Source organism: Ranitomeya variabilis, chromosome 3, assembly GCF_051348905.1.
Source record: "Ranitomeya variabilis isolate aRanVar5 chromosome 3, aRanVar5.hap1, whole genome shotgun sequence".
In the NCBI taxonomy this organism is placed as follows: Eukaryota; Metazoa; Chordata; class Amphibia; order Anura; family Dendrobatidae; genus Ranitomeya; species Ranitomeya variabilis.
The window spans coordinates 435,736,332-435,761,402 of NC_135234.1; the positions used below are offsets into that span (position 1 = coordinate 435,736,332).

Consider the following 25,071-nt stretch of genomic DNA (forward strand, 5'->3'; position numbering starts at 1 on the left):
ATAGCTGTTCCCTCTCCTCTGCCGGGTCATTAGCTTTCGAATGACACCCCAGTGGCCCCTCTGGACTCACCAAGAGTCCCAGCAGGGGCCACAATGCGTGACCTGGACAGCAGATTTGAAAAGACATTTTCAGCCTGGGTCAGATTTGGGGGCTGTCTAAGCCCATAACTCTTGTGCAGAAGGGGTCAGGCCACCCCCACTTGGCATGAACATCCTCCAGGAGGCCACCTACACACAGCAACATCCCTTGTCCCCCTGCTCCCCAGGGAATTTGAATTCAGGGGGTCACAGCATGGCTGCCCGTAGATAAAAAATGGTCCTGGTGGCGAGAGGCCTGAGGGGGGCACAAATGACCGCTGGAGCAGCGCACAGCCCCAATATCTATTCCATCTCCTCAGCCTGGTCATTAGCTTTCGAATGACACCCCAGTGGCCCCTCTGGACTCACCAAGAGTCCCAGCAGGGGCCACAATGCGTGACCTGGACAGCAGATTTGAAAAGACATTTTCAGCCTGGGTCAGATTTGGGGGCTGTCTAAGCCCATAACTCTTGTGCAGAAGGGGTCAGGCCACCCCCACTTGGCAGGAACATCCTCCAGGAGGCCACCTACACACAGCAACATCCCTTGTCCCCCTGCTCCCCAGGGAATTTGAATTCAGGGGGTCACAGCATGGCTGCCCGTAGATAAAAAATGGTCCTGGTGGCGAGAGGACTGAGGGGGGCACAAACGACCGCCGGAGCAGCGCACAGCCCCAATACCTATTCCCTCTCCTCAGCCTGGTCATTAGCTTTCGAATGACACCTAAGTGGCCCCTCTGGACTCACCAAGAGTCACAGCAGGGGCCACAATGCGTGACCTGGACAGCAGATTTGAAAAGACATTTTCAGCCTGGGTCAGATTTGGGGGCTGTCTAAGCCCATAACTCTTGTGCAGAAGGGGTCAGGCCATTCCCACTTGGCACGAACATCGTCCAGGAGGCCACCTACACACAGCAACATCACTTGTCCCCCTGCTCCCCAGGGAATTTGAATTCAGGGGGTCACAGCATGGCTGCCCGTAGATAAAAAATGGTCCTGGTGGCGAGAGGCCTGAGGGGGGCACAAATGACCGCCGGAGCAGCGCACAGCCCCAATAGCTATTCCCTCTCCACAGCCTGGTCATTAGCTTTCGAATGACACCCCAGTGGCCCCTCTGGACTCACCAAGAGTCCCAGCAGGGGCCACAATGCGTGACCTGGACAGCAGATTTGAAGAGACATTTTCAGCCTGGCTCAGATTTGGGGGCTGTCTAAGCCCATAACTCTTGTGCAGAAGGGGTCAGGCCACCCCCACTTGGCAGGAACATCCTCCAGGAGGCCACCTACACACAGCAACATCACTTGTCCCCCTGCTCCCCAGGGAATTTGAATTTAGGGGGTCACAGCATGGCTGCCCGTAGATAAAAAATGGTCCTGGTGGCGCAGACCTGAGGGGGGCACAAACGACCGCCGGAGCAGCACACAGCCCCAATAGCTGTTCCCTCTCCTCAGCCTGGTCATTAGCTTTCGAATGACACCCCAGTGGCCCCTCTGGACTCACCAAGAGTCCCAGCAGGGGCCACAATGCGTGACCTGGACAGCAGATTTGAAAAGACATTTTCAGCCTGGGTCAGATTTGGGGGCTGTCTAAGCCCATAACTCTTGTGCAGAAGGGGTCAGGCCACCCCCACTTGGCAGGAACATCCTCCAGGAGGCCACCTACACACAGCAACATCACTTGTCCCCCTGCTCCTAAGGGAATTTGAATTCAGGGGGTCACAGCATGGCTGCCCGTAGATAAAAAATGGTCCTGGTGGCGCAGACCTGAGGGGGGCACAAACGACCGCCGGAGCAGCACACAGCCCCAATAGCTGTTCCCTCTCCTCAGCCTGGTCATTAGCTTTCGAATGACACCCCAGTGGCCCCTCTGGACTCACCAAGAGTCCCAGCAGGGGCCACAATGCGTGACCTGGACAGCAGATTTGAAAAGACATTTTCAGCCTGGGTCAGATTTGGGGGCTGTCTAAGCCCATAACTCTTGTGCAGAAGGGGTCAGGCCACCCCCACTTGGCAGGAACATCCTCCAGGAGGCCACCTACACACAGCAACATCACTTGTCCCCCTGCTCCTAAGGGAATTTGAATTCAGGGGGTCACAGCATGGCTGCCCGTAGATAAAAAATGGTCCTGGTGGCGCAGACCTGAGGGGGGCACAAACGACCGCCGGAGCAGCACACAGCCCCAATAGCTGTTCCCTCTCCTCAGCCTGGTCATTAGCTTTCGAATGACACCCCAGTGGCCCCTGTGGACTCACCAAGAGTCCCTGCAGGGGCCACAATGCGTGACCTGGACAGCAGTTTTGAAAAGACATTTTCAGACTGGGTCAGATTTGGGGGCTGTCTAAGCCCATAACTCTTGTGCAGAAGGGGTCAGGCCACCCCCACTTGGCAGGAATATCGTCCAGGAGGCCACCTACACACAGCAACATCACTTGTCCCCCTGCTCCCCAGGGAATTTGAATTCAGGGGGTCACAGCATGGCTGCCCGTAGATAAGAAATGGTCGTGGTGGCGCCGGCCTGAGGGGGGCACAAACGACCGCCGGAGCAGCACACAGCCCCAATAGCTGTTCCTTCTCCTCAGCCTGGTCATTAGCTTTCGAATGACACCCCAGTGGCCCCTGTGGACTCACCAAGAGTCCCAGCAGGGGCCACAATGCGTGACCTGGACAGCAGATTTGAAAAGACATTTTCAGCCTGGGTCAGATTTGGGGGCTGTCTAAGCCCATAACTCTTGTGCAGAAGGGGTCAGGCCACCCCCACTTGGCAGGAACATCCTCCAGGAGGCCACCTACACACAGCAACATCACTTGTCCCCCTGCTCCCCAGGGAATTTGAATTCAGGGGGTCACAGCCTGGCTGCCCGTAGATAAAAAATGGTCCTGGTGGCGCAGAACTGAGGGGGGCACAAACGACCGCCGAAGCAGCACACAGCCCCAATAGCTGTTCCCTCTCCTCTGCCGGGTCATTAGCTTTCGAATGACACCCCAGTGGCCCCTCTGGACTCACCAAGAGTCCCAGCAGGGGCCACAATGCGTGACCTGGACAGCAGATTTGAAAAGACATTTTCAGCCTGGGTCAGATTTGGGGGCTGTCTAAGCCCATAACTCTTGTGCAGAAGGGGTCAGGCCACCCCCACTTGGCATGAACATCCTCCAGGAGGCCACCTACACACAGCAACATCCCTTGTCCCCCTGCTCCCCAGGGAATTTGAATTCAGGGGGTCACAGCATGGCTGCCCGTAGATAAAAAATGGTCCTGGTGGCGAGAGGCCTGAGGGGGGCACAAATGACCGCTGGAGCAGCGCACAGCCCCAATATCTATTACATCTCCTCAGCCTGGTCATTAGCTTTCGAATGACACCCCAGTGGCCCCTCTGGACTCACCAAGAGTCCCAGCAGGGGCCACAATGCGTGACCTGGACAGCAGATTTGAAAAGACATTTTCAGCCTGGGTCAGATTTGGGGGCTGTCTAAGCCCATAACTCTTGTGCAGAAGGGGTCAGGCCACCCCCACTTGGCAGGAACATCCTCCAGGAGGCCACCTACACACAGCAACATCCCTTGTCCCCCTGCTCCCCAGGGAATTTGAATTCAGGGGGTCACAGCATGGCTGCCCGTAGATAAAAAATGGTCCTGGTGGCGAGAGGACTGAGGGGGGCACAAACGACCGCCGGAGCAGCGCACAGCCCCAATACCTATTCCCTCTCCTCAGCCTGGTCATTAGCTTTCGAATGACACCTAAGTGGCCCCTCTGGACTCACCAAGAGTCACAGCAGGGGCCACAATGCGTGACCTGGACAGCAGATTTGAAAAGACATTTTCAGCCTGGGTCAGATTTGGGGGCTGTCTAAGCCCATAACTCTTGTGCAGAAGGGGTCAGGCCATTCCCACTTGGCACGAACATCGTCCAGGAGGCCACCTACACACAGCAACATCACTTGTCCCCCTGCTCCCCAGGGAATTTGAATTCAGGGGGTCACAGCATGGCTGCCCGTAGATAAAAAATGGTCCTGGTGGCGAGAGGCCTGAGGGGGGCACAAATGACCGCCGGAGCAGCGCACAGCCCCAATAGCTATTCCCTCTCCACAGCCTGGTCATTAGCTTTCGAATGACACCCCAGTGGCCCCTCTGGACTCACCAAGAGTCCCAGCAGGGGCCACAATGCGTGACCTGGACAGCAGATTTGAAGAGACATTTTCAGCCTGGCTCAGATTTGGGGGCTGTCTAAGCCCATAACTCTTGTGCAGAAGGGGTCAGGCCACCCCCACTTGGCAGGAACATCCTCCAGGAGGCCACCTACACACAGCAACATCACTTGTCCCCCTGCTCCCCAGGGAATTTGAATTTAGGGGGTCACAGCATGGCTGCACGTAGATAAAAAATGGTCCTGGTGGCGCAGACCTGAGGGGGGCACAAACGACCGCCGGAGCAGCACACAGCCCCAATAGCTGTTCCCTCTCCTCAGCCTGGTCATTAGCTTTCGAATGACACCCCAGTGGCCCCTCTGGACTCACCAAGAGTCCCAGCAGGGGCCACAATGCGTGACCTGGACAGCAGATTTGAAAAGACATTTTCAGCCTGGGTCAGATTTGGGGGCTGTCTAAGCCCATAACTCTTGTGCAGAAGGGGTCAGGCCACCCCCACTTGGCAGGAACATCCTCCAGGAGGCCACCTACACACAGCAACATCACTTGTCCCCCTGCTCCTAAGGGAATTTGAATTCAGGGGGTCACAGCATGGCTGCCCGTAGATAAAAAATGGTCCTGGTGGCGCAGACCTGAGGGGGGCACAAACGACCACCGGAGCAGCACACAGCCCCAATAGCTGTTCCCTCTCCTCAGCCTGGTCATTAGCTTTCGAATGACACCCCAGTGGCCCCTCTGGACTCACCAAGAGTCCCAGCAGGGGCCACAATGCGTGACCTGGACAGCAGATTTGAAAAGACATTTTCAGCCTGGGTCAGATTTGGGGGCTGTCTAAGCCCATAACTCTTGTGCAGAAGGGGTCAGGCCACCCCCACTTGGCAGGAACATCCTCCAGGAGGCCACCTACACACAGCAACATCACTTGTCCCCCTGCTCCTAAGGGAATTTGAATTCAGGGGGTCACAGCATGGCTGCCCGTAGATAAAAAATGGTCCTGGTGGCGCAGACCTGAGGGGGGCACAAACGACCGCCGGAGCAGCACACAGCCCCAATAGCTGTTCCCTCTCCTCAGCCTGGTCATTAGCTTTCGAATGACACCCCAGTGGCCCCTCTGGACTCACCAAGAGTCCCAGCAGGGGCCACAATGCGTGACCTGGACAGCAGATTTGAAAAGACATTTTCAGCCTGGGTCAGATTTGGGGGCTGTCTAAGCCCATAACTCTTGTGCAGAAGGGGTCAGGCCACCCCCACTTGGCAGGAACATCCTCCAGGAGGCCACCTACACACAGCAACATCACTTGTCCCCCTGCTCCCCAGGGAATTTGAATTCAGGGGGTCACAGCATGGCTGCCCGTAGATAAAAAATGGTCCTGGTGGCGCAGACCTGAGGGGGGCACAAACGACCGCCGGAGCAGCACACAGCCCCAATAGCTGTTCCCTCTCCTCAGCCTGGTCATTAGCTTTCGAATGACACCCCAGTGGCCCCTCTGGACTCACCAAGAGTTTCTGCAGGGGCCACAATGCGTGACCTGGACAGCAGATTTGAAAAGACATTTTCAGCCTGGGGCAGCCCGTTATCCATTTGCAGAGAAACATGGAAGACTATGGCATTCTCCAGCACTATGTGTACTATTTATATGGGCACTAGATGGTGGCCCGTTTCTATGGATGGGATTCTCCAGCACTACGTGTGCTATTTATATAGGCATTGGAAGGCATTCTCCAGCACTATGTGTACTATTTATATGAGCAGTGGACGGCATTCTCCAGCACCATGTGTACTATTGGTGTGGGCATTGGATGGCATTCTCCAGCACTATGTGTACTATTGGTGTGGGCACTGGATGTCATTCTCCAGCACCATGTGTACTATTGGTGTGGGCACTGGATGGCATTCTCCAGCACCATGTGTACTATTGGTGTGGGCACTGGAATGCATTCTCCAGCACTATGTGTACTGTTGGTGTGGGAACTGGATGGCATTCTCCAGCACTATGTGTGCTATTTATATGGGCAGTGGGGGGGTCCCTGTTTGGGGCCAATATCTCTGGAATCCCAAGTCTCAGCCGGTCGAGGGGGGTCTTAACATTTGTGGGAGAGTCTGTGCTCTCACCTCCTGAAATATCTAGTGCCTATGTCAGTCAACCACGGAGATATAAGCGTTTATCTCCCTATGAGGACTCCCATTCATTTGGGACTTTGAAATATTTTTTTCATTTGCAGAGTCCATTCCGGGTAAGAAAGCCTATAACTCGAGTTTCTTACCCAGATCGGACCCTGTCATTTTCATTGAAGGGGGAGCTCACGGTCCCGGCCTCGTTTCTCCGGAACCACAAGTCGCAGCGACGCGCTTTTGGTGTCTTTTTAAAGGGCAGACCCTGGGCTTTCTTCCACAGCAGGAACTTTTTGCGCCGTACCTACGACCGCAGAGCGGTGACCCCCAGAGTTTTGGCATTTTTTTCCTCATAGACATGCATTGGAAGCGATTTGATAGGGGGGGTCTCTGTTTCGGGCCAATATCTCTGGAATCCCAAGTCTCAGCCGGTCGAGGGGGGTCTTATCATTTGCGGGAGAGTCTGTGCTCTCACCACCTGAAATATCTAGTGCCTATGTCAGTCAACCACGGAGATATAAGCGTTTATCTCCCTATGAGGACTCCCATTCATTTGGGACTTTGAAATATTTTTTTCATTTGCAGAGTCCATTCCGGGTAAGAAAGCCTATAACTCGAGTTTCTTACCCAGATCGGACCCTGTCATTTTCATTGAAGGGGGAGCTCACGGTCCCGGCCTCGTTTCTCCGGAACCACAAGTCGCAGCGACGCGCTTTTGGTGTCTTTTTAAAGGGCAGACCCTGGGCTTTCTTCCACAGCAGGAACTTTTTGCGCCGTACCTACGACCGCAGAGCGGTGACCCCCGGAGTTTTGGCATTTTTTTCCTCATAGACATGCATTGGAAGCGATTTGATAGGGGGGGTCTCTGTTTCGGGCCAATATCTCTGGAATCCCAAGTCTCAGCCGGTCGAGGGGGGTCTTATCATTTGCGGGAGAGTCTGTGCTCTCACCACCTGAAATATCTAGTGCCTATGTCAGTCAACCACGGAGATATAAGCGTTTATCTCCCTATGAGGACTCCCATTCATTTGGGACTTTGAAACATTTTTTTCACTTGCAGAGTCCGTTCCGGGTAAGAAAGCCTATAACTCGGGTTTCTTACCCAGATCGGACCCTGTCATTTTCATTGAAGGGGGAGCTCACGGTCCCGGCCTCGTTTCTCCGGAACCACAAGTCGCAGCGACGCGCTTTTGGTGTCTTTTTAAAGGGCAGACCCTGGGCTTTCTTCCTCGGAAAGAACTTTTTGCGCCGTACCTACGACCGCAGAGCGGTGACCCCCGGAGTTTTGGCTTTTTTTTCCTCATAGACATGCATTGGAAGCGATTTGATAGGGGGGTCTCTGTTTGGGGCCAATATCTCTGGAATCCCAAGTCTCAGCCGGTCGAGGGGGGTCTTAACATTTGTGGGAGAGTCTGTGCTCTCACCTCCTGAAATATCTAGTGCCTATGTCAGTCAACCACGGAGATATAAGCGTTTATCTCCCTATGAGGACTCCCATTCATTTGGGACTTTGAAATATTTTTTTCATTTGCAGAGTCCATTCCGGGTAAGAAAGCCTATAACTCGGGTTTCTTACCCAGATCGGACCCTGTCATTTTCATTGAAGGGGGAGCTCACGGTCCCGGCCTCGTTTCTCCGGAACCACAAGTCGCAGCGACGCGCTTTTGGTGTCTTTTTAAAGGGCAGACCCTGGGCTTTCTTCCACAGCAGGAACTTTTTGCGCCGTACCTACGACCGCAGAGCGGTGACCCCCGGAGTTTTGGCATTTTTTTCCTCATAGACATGCATTGGAAGCGATTTGATAGGGGGGTCTCTGTTTCGGGCCAATATCTCTGGAATCCCAAGTCTCAGCCGGTCGAGGGGGGTCTTATCATTTGCGGGAGAGTCTGTGCTCTCACCACCTGAAATATCTAGTGCCTATGTCAGTCAACCACGGAGATATAAGCGTTTATCTCCCTATGAGGACTCCCATTCATTTGGGACTTTGAAACATTTTTTTCACTTGCAGAGTCCGTTCCGGGTAAGAAAGCCTATAACTCGGGTTTCTTACCCAGATCGGACCCTGTCATTTTCATTGAAGGGGGAGCTCACGGTCCCGGCCTCGTTTCTCCGGAACCACAAGTCGCAGCGACGCGCTTTTGGTGTCTTTTTAAAGGGCAGACCCTGGGCTTTCTTCCTCGGAAAGAACTTTTTGCGCCGTACCTACGACCGCAGAGCGGTGACCCCCGGAGTTTTGGCATTTTTTTCCTCATAGACATGCATTGGAAGCGATTTGATAGGGGGGTCTCTGTTTGGGGCCAATATCTCTGGAATCCCAAGTCTCAGCCGGTCGAGGGGGGTCTTAACATTTGTGGGAGAGTCTGTGCTCTCACCTCCTGAAATATCTAGTGCCTATGTCAGTCAACCACGGAGATATAAGCGTTTATCTCCCTATGAGGACTCCCATTCATTTGGGACTTTGAAATATTTTTTTTCATTTGCAGAGTCCATTCCGGGTAAGAAAGCCTATAACTCGGGTTTCTTACCCAGATCGGACCCTGTCATTTTCATTGAAGGGGGAGCTCACGGTCCCGGCCTCGTTTCTCCGGAACCACAAGTCGCAGCGACGCGCTTTTGGTGTCTTTTTAAAGGGCAGACCCTGGGCTTTCTTCCACAGCAGGAACTTTTTGCGCCGTACCTACGACCGCAGAGCGGTGACCCCCGGAGTTTTGGCATTTTTTTCCTCATAGACATGCATTGGAAGCGATTTGATAGGGGGGTCTCTGTTTCGGGCCAATATCTCTGGAATCCCGTCTCAGCCGGTCGAGGGGGGTCTTATCATTTGCGGGAGAGTCTGTGCTCTCACCACCTGAAATATCTAGTGCCTATGTCAGTCAACCACGGAGATATAAGCGTTTATCTCCCTATGAGGACTCCCATTCATTTGGGACTTTGAAACATTTTTTTCACTTGCAGAGTCCGTTCCGGGTAAGAAAGCCTATAACTCGGGTTTCTTACCCAGATCGGACCCTGTCATTTTCATTGAAGGGGGAGCTCACGGTCCCGGCCTCGTTTCTCCGGAACCACAAGTCGCAGCGACGCGCTTTTGGTGTCTTTTTAAAGGGCAGACCCTGGGCTTTCTTCCTCGGAAAGAACTTTTTGCGCCGTACCTACGACCGCAGAGCGGTGACCCCCGGAGTTTTGGCATTTTTTTCCTCATAGACATGCATTGGAAGCGATTTGATAGGGGGGTCTCTGTTTGGGGCCAATATCTCTGGAATCCCAAGTCTCAGCCGGTCGAGGGGGGTCTTAACATTTGTGGGAGAGTCTGTGCTCTCACCACCTGAAATATCTAGTGCCTATGTCAGTCAACCAGGGAGATATAAGCGTTTATCTCCCTATGAGGACTCCCATTCATTTGGGACTTTGAAATATTTTTTTCACTTGCAGAGTCCGTTCCGGGTAAGAAAGCCTATAACTCGGGTTTCTTACCCAGATCGGACCCTGTCATTTTCATTGAAGGGGGAGCTCACGGTCCCGGCCTCGTTTCTCCGGAACCACAAGTCGCAGCGACGCGCTTTTGGTGTCTTTTTAAAGGGCAGACCCTGGGCTTTCTTCCACAGCAGGAACTTTTTGCGCCGTACCTACGACCGCAGAGCGGTGACCCCCGGAGTTTTGGCATTTTTTTCCTCATAGACATGCATTGGAAGCGATTTGATAGGGGGGTCTCTGTTTCGGGCCAATATCTCTGGAATCCCAAGTCTCAGCCGGTCGAGGGGGGTCTTATCATTTGCGGGAGAGTCTGTGCTCTCACCACCTGAAATATCTAGTGCCTATGTCAGTCAACCACGGAGATATAAGCGTTTATCTCCCTATGAGGACTCCCATTCATTTGGGACTTTGAAACATTTTTTTCACTTGCAGAGTCCGTTCCGGGTAAGAAAGCCTATAACTCGGGTTTCTTACCCAGATCGGACCCTGTCATTTTCATTGAAGGGGGAGCTCACGGTCCCGGCCTCGTTTCTCCGGAACCACAAGTCGCAGCGACGCGCTTTTGGTGTCTTTTTAAAGGGCAGACCCTGGGCTTTCTTCCTCGGAAAGAACTTTTTGCGCCGTACCTACGACCGCAGAGCGGTGACCCCCGGAGTTTTGGCATTTTTTTCCTCATAGACATGCATTGGAAGCGATTTGATAGGGGGGTCTCTGTTTGGGGCCAATATCTCTGGAATCCCAAGTCTCAGCCGGTCGAGGGGGGTCTTAACATTTGTGGGAGAGTCTGTGCTCTCACCTCCTGAAATATCTAGTGCCTATGTCAGTCAACCACGGAGATATAAGCGTTTATCTCCCTATGAGGACTCCCATTCATTTGGGACTTTGAAATATTTTTTTCATTTGCAGAGTCCATTCCGGGTAAGAAAGCCTATAACTCGGGTTTCTTACCCAGATCGGACCCTGTCATTTTCATTGAAGGGGGAGCTCACGGTCCCGGCCTCGTTTCTCCGGAACCACAAGTCGCAGCGACGCGCTTTTGGTGTCTTTTTAAAGGGCAGACCCTGGGCTTTCTTCCACAGCAGGAACTTTTTGCGCCGTACCTACGACCGCAGAGCGGTGACCCCCGGAGTTTTGGCATTTTTTTCCTCATAGACATGCATTGGAAGCGATTTGATAGGGGGGTCTCTGTTTCGGGCCAATATCTCTGGAATCCCAAGTCTCAGCCGGTCGAGGGGGGTCTTATCATTTGCGGGAGAGTCTGTGCTCTCACCACCTGAAATATCTACTGCCTATGTCAGTCAACCACGGAGATATAAGCGTTTATCTCCCTATGAGGACTCCCATTCATTTGGGACTTTGAAACATTTTTTTCACTTGCAGAGTCCGTTCCGGGTAAGAAAGCCTATAACTCGGGTTTCTTACCCAGATCGGACCCTGTCATTTTCATTGAAGGGGGAGCTCACGGTCCCGGCCTCGTTTCTCCGGAACCACAAGTCGCAGCGACGCGCTTTTGGTGTCTTTTTAAAGGGCAGACCCTGGGCTTTCTTCCTCGGAAAGAACTTTTTGCGCCGTACCTACGACCGCAGAGCGGTGACCCCCGGAGTTTTGGCATTTTTTTCCTCATAGACATGCATTGGAAGCGATTTGATAGGGGGGTCTCTGTTTGGGGCCAATATCTCTGGAATCCCAAGTCTCAGCCGGTCGAGGGGGGTCTTAACATTTGTGGGAGAGTCTGTGCTCTCACCACATGAAATATCTAGTGCCTATGTCAGTCAACCACGGATATATAAGTGTTTGTCTCCCTATGAGGATTCCCATTCATTTAGGACTCTGAAATATTTTTCAAGTTTCTGAAAAAATGGAAAGCGCCATGCAATAAATGGCACAATAATAATAATAATAATCTATATATATATATAATTGTCTAAGGGTTTTTCTGTCTGTCCTGGAAATCCCGCATCTCTGATTGGTCGAGGCCGCCTGGGCCTCGACCAATCAGCGACGGGCACAGTATCGACGTAGATGTCATAATGGTTGCCATGGCGACGATGATGTCATAAAGGTTGCCTCAACCAATCAGCGATGGGCACAGTCTGCTGCAAATTCTGGAATCATAATTGTCCATATACTACGGGGACATGCATATTCTAGAATACCCGATGCGTTAGAATCGGGCCACAATCTAGTAGCACAATAATCCGATAGCGCTGCACATATATTAACACATAGTGATGAGGGCCCAATGCCATCATAGCAGGAAGGTGGTGACGACACACTGTGGCTGGGTTCTGTGGTGCTGGCCACCTAGCACCCCCCGCGTACGGACACTGAGTTACCGTTAGCAGGGTGGAGACAGCGCCGCTGCTGCAGGTGTGTGCAGGAGTCTTTCCCAGATATCCCTGCACTGTCCTGGATGTTAAATTGCAGCATCTGTGTTCAGGATAGTGCATCTTCCTAACAATGCATTTATTATCAGTACTAATAGATCTATTTGGCCATATTCGGCATCTGAATATATTCAATCAACACTACACCCCACCAATATACTAGAGAGGCAAACAAAATCATGTCAAACTTTTACAACATTTTATTTGTGGAAAAAGTGATGAGGCCGAGGCAAAATACATTTATCACAAAAACAAAATATAAGAAAAAAAAACTGCTTTAAAATGTAACCAATTCCAACCACTGCTTTCAACCTGTGGAAAGAGAAAAATCAAATTAAAAACATTTTACAATGCAGAATACAATAAAAGTAAATAGTGTGAGCTTGGGATTATAGTACAGAAAGGTGAATGGCTCCCTGTGAGAGGGTGTCACGGGCTGGAGGACGGTGTCACGGGCTGGAGGACGGTGTCACGGGCTGGAGGAGGCTGTCAGGGCATGGAGGACGGTTGTCAGGGCATGGAGGACGGTTGTCAGGGCATGGAGGAGGCTGCCAGGGCATGGAGGAGGCTGCCAGGGCATGGAGGAGGCTGCCAGGGCATGGAGGAGGCTGCCAGGGCATGGAGGAGGCTGCCAGGGCATGGAGGAGGCTGTCAGGGCATGGAGGAGGCTGTCAGATGCTACATATGGAAAATGCAAGGTAAACCCGATTCCCGTCCCACCTGCGGGACTCAGGTCCCTCTTGCGGGACGAAACTCGGGTTTACCTTGCGTTTGTCATAAGTAGTGTCTCAGAGGCTGGAGAGGCTGTCAGGGGCAGGAGGAGGCTGTCAGGGGCAGGAGGAGGCTGTCAGGGGCAGGAGGAGGCTGCCTGGGGATGGAGGAGGCTGCCTGGGGATGGAGGAGGCTGCCTGGGCGTGGAGGAGGCTGCCAGGGCATGGAGGAGGCTGCCAGGGCATGGAGGAGGCTGCCAGGGCATGGAGGAGGCTGCCAGGGCGTTGAGGAGGCTGCCAGGGCGTGGAGGAGGCTGTCAGGGGCAGGAGGAGGCTGCCAGGGCGTGGAGGAGGCTGCCAGGGCGTGGAGGAGGCTGTCAGGGCGTGGAGGAGGCTGTCAGGGCGTGGAGGAGGCTGACAGGGCGTGGAGGAGGCTGACAGGGCGTGGAGGAGGCTGCCAGGGCGTGGAGGAGGCTGCCAGGGCGTGGAGGAGGCTGCCAGGGCGTGGAGGAGGCTGTCAGGGCGTGGAGGAGGCTGTCAGGGCGTGGAGGAGGCTGTCAGGGCGTGGAGGAGGCTGCCAGGGCGTGGAGGAGGCTGTCAGGGCGTGGAGGAGGCTGTCAGGGCGTGGAGGAGGCTGTCAGGGGCAGGAGGAGGCTGCCAGGGCATGGAGGAGGCTGTCAGGGGCAGGAGGAGGCTGCCAGGGGCAGGAGGAGGCTGCCAGGGCATGGAGGAGGCTGCCAGGGGCAGAAGGAGGCTGCCAGGGCATGGAGGAGGCTGCCAGGGCATGGAGGAGGCTGCCAGGGGCAGGAGGAGGCTGTCAGGGGCAGGAGGAGGCTGTCAGGGGCAGGAGGAGGCTGTCAGGGGCAGGAGGAGGCTGCCAGGGCATGGAGGAGGCTGCCAGGGCATGGAGGAGGCTGCCAGGGCATGGAGGAGGCTGTCAGGGGCAGGAGGAGGCTGTCAGACGCTACATATGGCAAATGCAAGGTAAACCCGATTCCCGTCCCACCTGCGGGACTCCGGTCCCTCTTGCGGGATGAAATTCGGGTTTACCTTGCATTTGTCATAAGTAGTGTCTCAGAGGCTGGAGAGGGTGTCAGGGGCAGGAGGAGGCTGCCAGGGGCAGGAGGAGGCTGCCAGGGGCATGGAGGAGGCTGCCAGGGGCATGGAGGAGGCTGCCAGGGCATGGAGGAGGCTGCCAGGGGCAGGAGGAGGCTGCCAGGGGCAGGAGGAGGCTGCCAGGGCATGGAGGAGGCTGCCAGGGCATGGAGGAGGCTGCCAGGGCATGGAGGAGGCTGTCAGGGGCAGGAGGAGGCTGTCAAGGGCAGGAGGAGGCTGCCAGGGCATGGAGGAGGCTGTCAGGGGCAGGAGGAGGCTGCCAGGGCATGGAGGAGGCTGCCAGGGCATGGAGGAGGCTGCGGCATGGAGGAGGCTGCCAGGGCATGGAGGAGGCTGCCAGGGCATGGAGGAGGCTGTCAGGGGCAGGAGGAGGCTGTCAGGGCATGGAGGAGGCTGCCAGGGCATGGAGGAGGCTGCCAGGGCATGGAGGAGGCTGTCAGGGGCAGGAGGAGGCTGTCAGGCGCAGGAGGAGGCTGCCAGGGCATGGAGGAGGCTGTCAGGGGCAGGAGGAGGCTGCCAGTGCATGGAGGAGGCTGCCAGGGCATGGAGGAGGCTGCCAGGGAATGGAGGAGGCTGCCAGGGCATGGAGGAGGCGGCCAGGACATGGAGGAGGCTGTCAGGGGCAGGAGGAGGCTGCCAGGGCATGGAGGAGGCTGCCAGGGCATGGAGGAGGCTGCCAGGGGCAGGAGGAGGCTGTCAGGGGCAGGAGGAGGCTGCCAGGGCATGGAGGAGGCTGTCAGGGGCAGGAGGAGGCTGCCAGGGCATGGAGGAGGCTGCCAGGGCATGGAGGAGGCTGCCAGGGCATGGAGGAGGCTGTCAGGGGCAGGAGGAGGCTGTCAGACGCTACATATGGCAAATGCAAGGTAAACCCGATTCCCGTCCCACCTGCGGGACTCCGGTCCCTCTTGCGGGATGAAATTCGGGTTTACCTTGCATTTGTCATAAGTAGTGTCTCAGAGGCTGGAGAGGGTGTCAGGGGCAGGAGGAGGCTGCCAGGGGCAGGAGGAGGCTGCCAGGGGCATGGAGGAGGCTGCCAGGGGCATGGAGGAGGCTGCCAGGGCATGGAGGAGGCTGCCAGGGCATGGAGGAGGCTGTCAGGGGCAGGAGGAGGCTGTCAGGGGCAGGAGGAGGCTGTCAGGGGCAGGAGGAGGCTGCCAGGGCATGGAGGAGGCTGCCAGGGCATGGAGGAGGCTGTCAGGGGCAGGAGGAGGCTGTCAGGGGCAGGAGGAGGCTGTCAGATGCTACATATGGCAAATGCAAGGTAAACCCGATTCCCATCCCACCTGCGGGACTCCGGTCCCTCTTGCGGGATGAAATTCGGGTTTACCTTGCATTTGTCATAAGTAGTGTCTCAGAGGCTGTAGAGGGTGTCAGGGGCAGGAGGAGGCTGCCAGGGGCAGGAGGAGGCTGCCAGGGGCATGGAGGAGGCTGCCAGGGGCATGGAGGAGGCTGCCAGGGCATGGAGGAGGCTGCCAGGGGCAGGAGGAGGCTGTCAGGGGCAGGAGGAGGCTGTCAGGGGCAGGAGGAGGCTGCCAGGGGCAGGAGGAGGCTGCCAGGGGCAGGAAGAGGCTGCCATGGCATGGAGGAGGCTGCCAGGGCATGGAGGAGGCTGTCAGGGGCAGGAGGAGGCTGCCAGGGCATGGAGGAGGCTGCCAGGGCATGGAGGAGGCTGTCAGGGGCAGGAGGAGGCTGCCAGAGCATGGAGGAGGCTGCCAGGGCATGGAGGAGGCTGCCAGGGCATGGAGGAGGCTGCCAGGGCATGGAGGAGGCTGTCAGGGGCAGGAGGAGGCTGCCAGGGGCAGGAGGAGGCTGCCAGGGCATGGAGGAGGCTGCCAGGGCATGGAGGAGGCTGTCAGGGGCAGGAGGAGGCTGCCAGGGCATGGAGGAGGCTGCCAGGGCATGGAGGAGGCTGCCAGGGGCAGGAGGAGGCTGTCAGGGGCAGGAGGAGGCTGTCATGGGCAGGAGGAGGCTGCCAGGGGCAGGAGGAGGCTGCCAGGGCATGGAGGAGGCTGCCAGGGCATGGAGGAGGCTGCCAGGGCATGGAGGAGGCTGCCAGGGGCAGGAGGAGGCTGCCAGGGGCAGGAGGAGGCTGTCAGGGGCAGGAGGAGGCTGCCAGGGGCAGGAGGAGGCTGCCAGGGGCAGGAAGAGGCTGCCATGGCATGGAGGAGGCTGCCAGGGCATGGAGGAGGCTGCCAGGGCATGGAGGAGGCTGCCAGGGGCAGGAGGAGGCTGCCAGGGGCTGGAGGAGGCTGTCAGAGGCTGGAGGAGGCTGTCAGAGGCTGGAGGAGGCTGTCAGAGGCTGTAGGTGGCTGTCAGAGGCTGGAGGAGGCTGTCAGAGGCTGGAGTAGGCTGTCAGAGGCTGTCAGATGCTGTCAGAGGCTGTCAGAGGCTGTCAGAGGCTGGAGGAGGCTGTCAGAGGCTGGAGGAGGATGTCAGAGGCTGGAGGAGGCTGTCAGAGTTTGGAGGAGGCTGTCAGAGGCTGGAGGAAGCTGAAGGAGGCTGGAGGAGGCTGTCAGAGGCTGGAGGAGGCTGTCAGAGGCTGGAGGAGGCTGTCAGAGGCTGTCAGAGGCTGTCAGAGGCTGTCAGAGTTTGGTGGAGGCTGTCAGAGTTTGGAAGAGGCTGTCAGAGGCTGGAGGAGGCTGTCAGAGGCTGGAGGAGGCTGTCAGGGCCTGGAGGAGGCTGTCAGAGGCTGTCAGGGCCTGGAGGAGGCTGTCAGGGCCTGGAGGAGGCTGTCAGGGCCTGGAGGAGGGTGTCAGGGCCTGGAGGAGGCTGTCAGGGCCTGGAGGAGGCTGTCAGGGCCTGGAGGAGGCTGTCAGGGCCTGGAGGAGGGTGTCAGGGCCTGGAGGAGGGTGTCAGGGCCTGGAGGAGGGTGTCAGGGCATGGAGGAGGGTGTCAGGGGCTGTCAGACCCTACATATGGCTAATGCAAGGTAAACCCGATTTTCCGTCCCGCAAGAGGGACCGGTGTCCCTCTTGCGGGACGAAAATTTGGGTTTACCTTGCATTTGTCATAAGTAGTGTCTCAGAGGCTGGAGAGGGTGTCAGAGGCTGGAGGAGGCTGTCAGAGGCTGGAGGAGGCTGTCAGAGGCTGGAGGAGGCTGTCAGAGGCTGGAGGAGGCTGTCAGGGCCTGGAGGAGGCTGTCAGGGCCTGGAGGAGGCTGTCAGAGGCTGGAGGAGGCTGTCAGAGGCTGGAGGAGGCTGTCAGAGGCTGGAGGAGGCTGTCAGGGCCTGGAGGAGGCTTTCAGAGGCTGGAGGAGGCTGTCAAGGCCTGGAGGAGGCTGTCAGGGCCTGGAGGAGGCTGTCAGGGCCTGGAGGAGGGTGTCAGGGCCTGGAGGAGGCTGTCAGGGCATGGAGGAGGGTGTCAGGGGCTGTCAGACCCTACATATGGCTAATGCAAGGTAAACCCGATTTTCCGTCCCGCAAGAGGGACCGGTGTCCCTCTTGCGGGACGAAAATTTGGGTTTACCTTGCATTTGTCATAAGTAGTGTCTCAGAGGCTGGAGAGGGTGTCAGAGGCTGGAGGAGGCTGTCAGAGGCTGTCAGAGGCTGGAGGAGGCTGTCAGGGCCTGGAGGAGGCTGGAGGAGGCTGTCAGAGGCTGGAGGAGGCTGTCAGAGGCTGTCAGAGGCTGGAGGAGGCTGTCAGAGGCTGACAGAGGCTGGAGGTGGCTGTCAGAGGCTGGAGGTGGCTGTCAGAGGCTGGAGGAGGCTGTCAGAGGCTGGAGGAGGCTGTCAGAGGCTGGAGGAGAATGTCAGAGGCTGGAGGAGGCTGTCAGAGTTTGGAGGAGGCTGTCAGAGGCTGGAGGAAGCTGAAGGAGGCTGGAGGAGGCTGTCAGAAGCTGGAGGAGGCTGTCAGAGGCTGTCAGAGGCTGGAGGAGGCTGTCAGAGTTTGGAGGAGGCTGTCAGAGGCTGGAGGAGGCTGTCAGAGGCTGGAGGAGGCTGTCAGAGGCTGGAGGAGGCTGTCAGAGGCTGGAGGAGGCTGTCAGGGCCTGGAGGAGGCTGTCAGAGGCTGGAGGAGGCTGTCAGGGCCTGGAGGAGGCTGTCAGGGCCTGGAGGAGGCTGTCAGGGCCTGGAGGAGGCTGTCAGGGCCTGGAGGAGGGTGTCAGGGCCTGGAGGAGGCTGTCAGGGCCTGGAGGAGGCTGTCAGGGCATGGAGGAGGGTGTCAGGGCATGGAGGAGGGTGTCAGGGGCTGTCAGACCCTACATATGGCTAATGCAAGGTAAACCCGATTTTCCGTCCCGCAAGAGGGACCGGTGTCCCTCTTGCGGGACGAAAATTTGGGTTTACCTTGCATTTGTCATAAGTAGTGTCTCAGAGGCTGGAGAGGGTGTCAGAGGCTGGAGGAGGCTGTCAGAGGCTGGAGGAGGCTGTCAGAGGCTGGAGGAGGCTGTCAGAGGCTGTCAGGGCCTGGAGGAGGCTGTCAGGGCCTGGAGGAGGCTGTCAGGGCCTGGAGGAGGCTGGAGGAGGCTGTCAGAGGCTGGAGGAGGCTGTCAGAGGCTGGAGGAGGCTGTCAGAGGCTGGAGGAGGCTGTCAGAGGCTGTCAGGGCCTGGAGGAGGCTGTCAGGGCCTGGAGGAGGCTGTCAGGGCCTGGAGGAGGGTGTCAGGGCCTGGAGGAGGCTGTCAGGGCCTGGAGGAGGCTGTCAGGGCCTGGAGGAGGGTGTCAGGGCATGGAGGAGGGTGTCAGGGGCTGTCAGACCCTACATATGGCTAATGCAAGGTAAACCCGATTTTCCGTCCCGCAAGAGGGACCGGTGTCCCTCTTGCGGGACGAAAATTTGGGTTTACCTTGCATTTGTCATAAGTAGTGTCTCAGAGGCTGGAGAGGGTGTCAGAGGCTGGAGGAGGCTTCAGAGGCTGGAGGAGGCTGTCAGAGGCTGGAGGAGGCTGTCAGGGCCTGGAGGAGGCTGTCAGGGCCTGGAGGAGGCTGTCAGAGGCTGGAGGAGGCTGTCAGAGGCTGGAGGAGGCTGTCAGAGGCTGGAGGAGGCTGTCAGAGGCTGTCAGGGGCTGGAGGAGGCTGTCAGAGGCTGGAGGAGGCTGTCAGAGGCTGGAGGAGGCTGTCAGAGGCTGGAGGAGGCTGTCAGGGCCTGGAGGAGGCTGTCAGAGGCTGGAGGAGGCTGGAGGAGGCTGCCAGAGGCTGGAGGAGGCTGTCAGAGGCTGGAGGAGGCTGTCAGAGGCTGGAGGAGGCTGTCAGAGGCTGTCAGAGGCTGTCAGGGGCTGGAGGAGGCTGTCAGAGGCTGTAGGAGGCTGTCAGAGGCTGGAGGAGGCTGTCAGAGGCTGTCAGAGGCTGTCAGAGGCTGTCAGAGGCTGGAGGAGGCTGTCAGAGGCTGGAGGAGGCTGTCAGAAGCTGGAGGAGGCTGTCAGAGGCTGGAGGACGCTGTCAGAGGCTGGAGGAGGCTGTCAGAGGCTGGAGGAGGCTGTCAGAGGCTGGAGGAGGCTGTCAGAGGCTGTAGGAGGCTGGAGGAGGCTGTCAGAGGCTGGAGGAGGCTGTCAGAGGCTGGAGGAGGCTGTCAGAGGCTGTCAGAGGCTGGAGGAGGCTGTCAGAGGCTGGAGGAGGCTGGAGGAGGCTGTCAGGGCCTGGAGGAGGCTGTCAGAGGCTGGAGGAGGCTGTCAGGGCCTGGAGGAGGCTGTCAGGGCCTGGAGGAGGCTGTCAGGGCCTGGAGGAGGCTGTCAGGGCCTGGAGGAGGGTGTCAGGGCATGGAGGAGGGTGTCAGGGGCTGTCAGACCCTACATATGGCTAATGCAAGGTGAACCCGATTTTCCGTCCCGCAAGAGGGACCGGTGTCCCTCTTGCGGGACGAAAATTTGGGTTTACCTTGCATTTGTCATAAGTAGTGTCTCAGAGGCTGGAGAGGGTGTCAGAGGCTGGAGGAGGCTGTCAGAGGCTGGAGGAGGCTGTCAGAGGCTGGAGGAGGCTGTCAGGGCCTGGAAGAGGCTGTCAGGGCCTGGAGGAGGCTGTCAGGGCCTGGAGGAGGCTGTCAGGGCCTGGAGGAGGCTGTCAGAGGCTGGAGGAGGCTGTCAGAGGCTGGAGGAGGCTGTCAGAGGCTGTAGGAGGCTGTCAGAGGCTGGAAGAGGCTGGAGGAGGCTGTCAGAGGCTGTCAGAGGCTGGAGGAGGCTGTCAGGGCCTGGAGGAGGCTGTCAGGGCCTGGAGGAGGCTGTCAGAGGCTGGAGGAGGCTGTCAGAGGCTGGAGGAGGTTGTCAGAGGCTGGAGGAGGCTGTCAGAGGCTGTCAGAGGCTGGAGGAGGCTGTCAGGGGCTGGAGGAGGCTGTCAGGGCATGGAGGAGGCTGTCAGAGGCTGGAGGAGGCTGTCAGAGGCTGGAGGAGGCTGGAGGAGGCTGTCAGAGGCTGGATGAGGCTGTCAGGGCCTGGAGGAGGCTGTCAGAGGCTGGAGGAGGCTGTCAGGGCCTGGAGGAGGCTTTCAGGGCCTGGAGGAGGCTGTCAGGGCCTGGAGGAGGCTGTCAGGGCCTGGAGGAGGCTGTCAGGGCCTGGAGGAGGCTGGAGGAGGCTGGAGGAGGCTGTCAGAGGCTGGAGGAGGCTGTCAGAGGCTGGAAGAGGCTGTCAGAGGCTGGATGAGGCTGTCAGGGCCTGGAGGAGGCTGTCAGAGGCTGGAGGAGGCTGTCAGGGCCTGGAGGAGGCTTTCAGGGCCTGGAGGAGGCTGTCAGGGCCTGGAGGAGGCTGTCAGGGCCTGGAGGAGGCTGTCAGGGCCTGGAGGAGGGTGTCAGGGGCTGTCAGACCCTACATATGGCTAATGCAAGGTAAACCCGATTTTCCGTCCCGCAAGAGGGACCGGTGTCCCTCTTGCGGGACGAAAATTTGGGTTTACCTTGCATTTGTCATAAGTAGTGTCTTAGAGGCTGGAGAGGGTGTCAGAGGCTGGAGGAGGCTGTCAGAGGCTGGAGGAGGCTGTCAGAGGCTGGAGGAGGCTGTCAGGGCCTGGAGGAGGCTGTCAGGGCCTGGAGGAGGCTGTCAGGGCCTGGAGGAGGCTGGAGGAGGCTGTCAGAGGCTGGAGGAGGCTGTCAGAGGCTGGAGGAGGCTGTCAGAGGCTGGAGGAGGCTGTCAGAGGCTGGAGGAGGCTGTCAGAGGCTTGAGGAGGCTGTCAGAGGCTGGAGGAGGCTGTCAGAGGCTGGAGGAGGCTGTCAGGGCCTGGAGGAGGCTGTCAGGGCCTGGAGGAGGCTGTCAGAGGCTGGAGGAGGCTGTCAGGGCCTGGAGGAGGCTGGAGGAGGCTGTCAGAGGCTGGAGGAGGCTGTCAGAGGCTGGAGGAGGCTGTCAGAGGCTGGAGGAGGCTGTCAGAGGCTGTCAGGGGCTGGAGGAGGCTGTCAGAGGCTGGAGGAGGCTGTCAGGGGCTGGAGGAGGCTGTCAGGGCATGGAGGAGGCTGTCAGATGCTGGAGGAGGCTGTCAGAGGCTGGAGGAGGCTGTCAGAGGCTGGAGGAGGCTGTCAGAGGCTGGAGGAGGCTGTCAGAGGCTGTAGGAGGCTGTCAGGGCCTGGAGGAGGCTGTCAGGGCCTGGAGGAGGCTGTCAGAGGCTGGAGGAGGCTGTCAGAGGCTGGAGGAGGCTGTCAGGGCCTGGAGGAGGCTGTCAGGGCCTGGAGGAGGCTGTCAGGGCTTGGAGGAGGCTGTCAGAGGCTGGAGGAGGCTGTCAGAGGCTGGAGGAGGCTGTCAGAGGCTGTCAGGGCATGGAGGAGGCTGTCAGAGGCTGGAGGAGGGTGTCAGGGCCTGGAGGAGGCTGTCAGGGCCTGGAGGAGGGTGTCAGGGCCTGGAGGAGGCTGTCAGGGCATGGAGGAGGGTGTCAGGGGCTGTCAGACCCTACATATGGCTAATGCAAGGTAAACCCGATTTTCCGTCCCGCAAGAGGGACCGGTGTCCCTCTTGCGGGACGAAAATTTGGGTTTACCTTGCATTTGTCATAAGTAGTGTCTGAGAGGCTGGAGAGGGTGTCAGAGGCTGGAGGAGGCTGTCAGGGCATGGAGGAGGCTGTCAGAGGCTGAAGGAGGCTGTCAGGGCCTGGAGGAGGCTGTCAGGGCCTGGAGGAGGCTGTCAGAGGCTGGAGGAGGCTGTCAGGGCATGGAGGAGGCTGTCAGAGGCTGGAGGAGGCTGTCAGAGGCTGGAGGAGGCTGTCAGAGGCTGGAGGAGGCTGTCAGAGGCTGTCAGGGGCTGGAGGAGGCTGTCAGGGCATGGAGGAGGCTGTCAGGGCATGGAGGAGGCTGTCAGAGGCTGGAGGAGGCTGTCAGAGGCTGGAGGAGGCTGTCAGAGGCTGGAGGAGGCTGTCAGAGGCTGGAGGTGGCTGTCAGAGGCTGGAGGAGGCTGTCAGAGGCTGGAGGTGGCTGTCAGAGGCTGGAGGAGGCTGTCAGAGGCTGTCAGAGGCTGTCAGAGGCTGGAGGAGGCTGTCAGAGGCTGGAGGAGGCTGTCAGAGGCTGGAGGAGGCTGTCAGGGCCTGGAGGAGGCTGTCAGAGGCTGGAGGAGGCTGTCAGGGCCTGGAGGAGGGTGTCAGGGCCTGGAGGAGGGTGTCAGGGCCTGGAGGAGGGTGTCAGGGCCTGGAGGAGGGTGTCAGGGCATGGAGGAGGGTGTCAGGGCATGGAGGAGGGTGTCAGGGCATGGAGGAGGGTGTCAGGGGCTGTCAGACCCTACATATGGCTAATGCAAGGTAAACCCGATTTTCCGTCCCGCAAGAGGGACCGGTGTCCCTCTTGCGGGACGAAAATTTGGGTTTACCTTGCATTTGTCATAAGTAGTGTCTCAGAGGCTGGAGAGGCTGTCAGAGGCTGTCAGAGGCTGTCAGAGGCTGTCAGAGGCTGTCAGAGGCTGGAGGAGGCTGTCAGAGGCTGGAGGAGGCTGTCAGAGGCTGGAGGAGGCTGTCAGAGGCTGGAGGAGGCTGTTAGGGCCTGGAGGAGGCTGTTAGGGCCTGGAGGAGGCTGTCAGGGCCTGGAGGAGGCTGGAGGAGGCTGTCAGAGGCTGGAGGAGGCTGTCAGAGGCTGCAGGAGGCTGTCAGAGGCTGTCAGAGGCTGTCAGAGGCTGTCAGAGGCTGGAGGAGGCTGTCAGAGGCTGTCAGAGGCTAGAGGAGGCTGTCAGAGGCTGTCAGAGGCTGGATGAGGCTGTCAGAGGCTTGAGGAGGCTGTCAGAGGCTGTCAGAGGCTGGAGGAGGCTGTCAGAGGCTGGAGGAGGCTGTCAGAGGCTGGATGAGGCTGTCAGAGGCTTGAGGAGGCTGTCAGAGGCTGTCAGAGGCTGTCAGAGGCTGTCAGAGGCTGGAGGAGGCTGTCAGGGCCTGGAGGAGGCTGTCAGGGCCTGGAGGAGGCTGGAGGAGGCTGTCAGAGGCTGGAGGAGGCTGTCAGAGGCTGTCAGGGGCTGGAGGAGGCTGTCAGAGGCTGGAGGAGGCTGTCAGAGGCTGTCAGGGGCTGGAGGAGGCTGTCAGGGCATGGAGGAGGCTGTCAGATGCTGGAGGAGGCTGTCAGAGGCTGGAGGAGGCTGTCAGAGGCTGGAGGAGGCTGTCAGAGGCTGTCAGAGGCTGTCAGAGGCTGGAGGAGGCTGTCAGGGCCTGGAGGAGGCTGTCAGAGGCTGGAGGAGGCTGTCAGGGCCTGGAGGAGGCTGTCAGGGCCTGGAGGAGGCTGTCAGAGGCTGGAGGAGGCTGTCAGAGGCTGGAGGGTGTCAGGGCCTGGAGGAGGGTGTCAGGGCCTGGAGGAGGCTGCCAGGGCATGGAGGAGGCTGCCAGGGCATGGAGGAGGCTGTCAGGGGCAGGAGGAGGCTGTCAGGGGCAGGAGGAGGCTGTCAGACGCTACATATGGCAAATGCAAGGTAAACCCGATTCCCATCCCACCTGCGGGACTCCGGTCCCTCTTGCGGGATGAAATTCGGGTTTACCTTGCATTTGTCATAAGTAGTGTCTCAGGCTGGAGAGGGTGTCAGGGGCAGGAGGAGGCTGCCAGGGGCAGGAGGAGGCTGCCAGGGGCATGGAGGAGGCTGCCAGGGGCATGGAGGAGGCTGCCAGGGCATGGAGGAGGCTGCCAGGGCATGGAGGAGGCTGTCAGGGGCAGGAGGAGGCTGTCAGGGGCAGGAGGAGGCTGTCAGGGGCAGGAGGAGGCTGCCAGGGCATGGAGGAGGCTGCCAGGGCATGGAGGAGGCTGTCAGGGGCAGGAGGAGGCTGTCAGGGGCAGGAGGAGGCTGTCAGACGCTACATATGGCAAATGCAAGGTAAACCCGATTCCCATCCCACCTGCGGGACTCCGGTCCCTCTTGCGGGATGAAATTCGGGTTTACCTTGCATTTGTCATAAGTAGTGTCTCAGAGGCTGTAGAGGGTGTCAGGGGCAGGAGGAGGCTGCCAGGGGCAGGAGGAGGCTGCCAGGGGCATGGAGGAGGCTGCCAGGGGCATGGAGGAGGCTGCCAGGGCATGGAGGAGGCTGCCAGGGCATGGAGGAGGCTGCCAGGGGCAGGAGGAGGCTGTCAGGGGCAGGAGGAGGCTGTCAGGGGCAGGAGGAGGCTGCCAGGGGCAGGAGGAGGCTGCCAGGGGCAGGAAGAGGCTGCCATGGCATGGAGGAGGCTGCCAGGGCATGGAGGAGGCTGTCAGGGGCAGGAGGAGGCTGTCAGGGGCAGGAGGAGGCTGCCAGGGCATGGAGGAGGCTGTCAGGGGCAGGAGGAGGCTGCCAGGGCATGGAGGAGGCTGCCAGGGCATGGAGGAGGCTGTCAGGGGCAGGAGGAGGCTGCCAGAGCATGGAGGAGGCTGCCAGGGCATGGAGGAGGCTGCCAGGGCATGGAGGAGGCTGCCAGGGCATGGAGGAGGCTGTCAGGGGCAGGAGGAGGCTGCCAGGGGCAGGAGGAGGCTGCCAGGGCATGGAGGAGGCTGCCAGGGCATGGAGGAGGCTGTCAGGGGCAGGAGGAGGCTGTCAGGGGCAGGAGGAGGCTGCCAGGGCATGGAGGAGGCTGCCAGGGCATGGAGGAGGCTGCCAGGGGCAGGAGGAGGCTGCCAGGGGCAGGAGGAGGCTGTCAGGGGCAGGAGGAGGCTGTCATGGGCAGGAGGAGGCTGCCAGGGGCAGGAGGAGGCTGCCAGGGTATGGAGGAGGCTGCCAGGGCAT

The 25,071-nt window shown here is 58.7% G+C and overlaps 1 long non-coding RNA gene across 1 annotated transcript in view; it reads right to left on the reverse strand.

Annotated features, from left to right (window-relative positions):
* Positions 1-12,372: 12,372 nt before the first annotated feature.
* The window catches only part of LOC143816262 (uncharacterized), a 36,579-nt gene continuing 23,880 nt past the window's right edge, over positions 12,373-25,071 (reverse strand). Inside the window, exon 4 of the long non-coding RNA XR_013223904.1 lies at positions 12,373-12,502. This is a non-coding gene — a long non-coding RNA (uncharacterized LOC143816262). The remainder of the gene's footprint in view (positions 12,503-25,071) is intronic.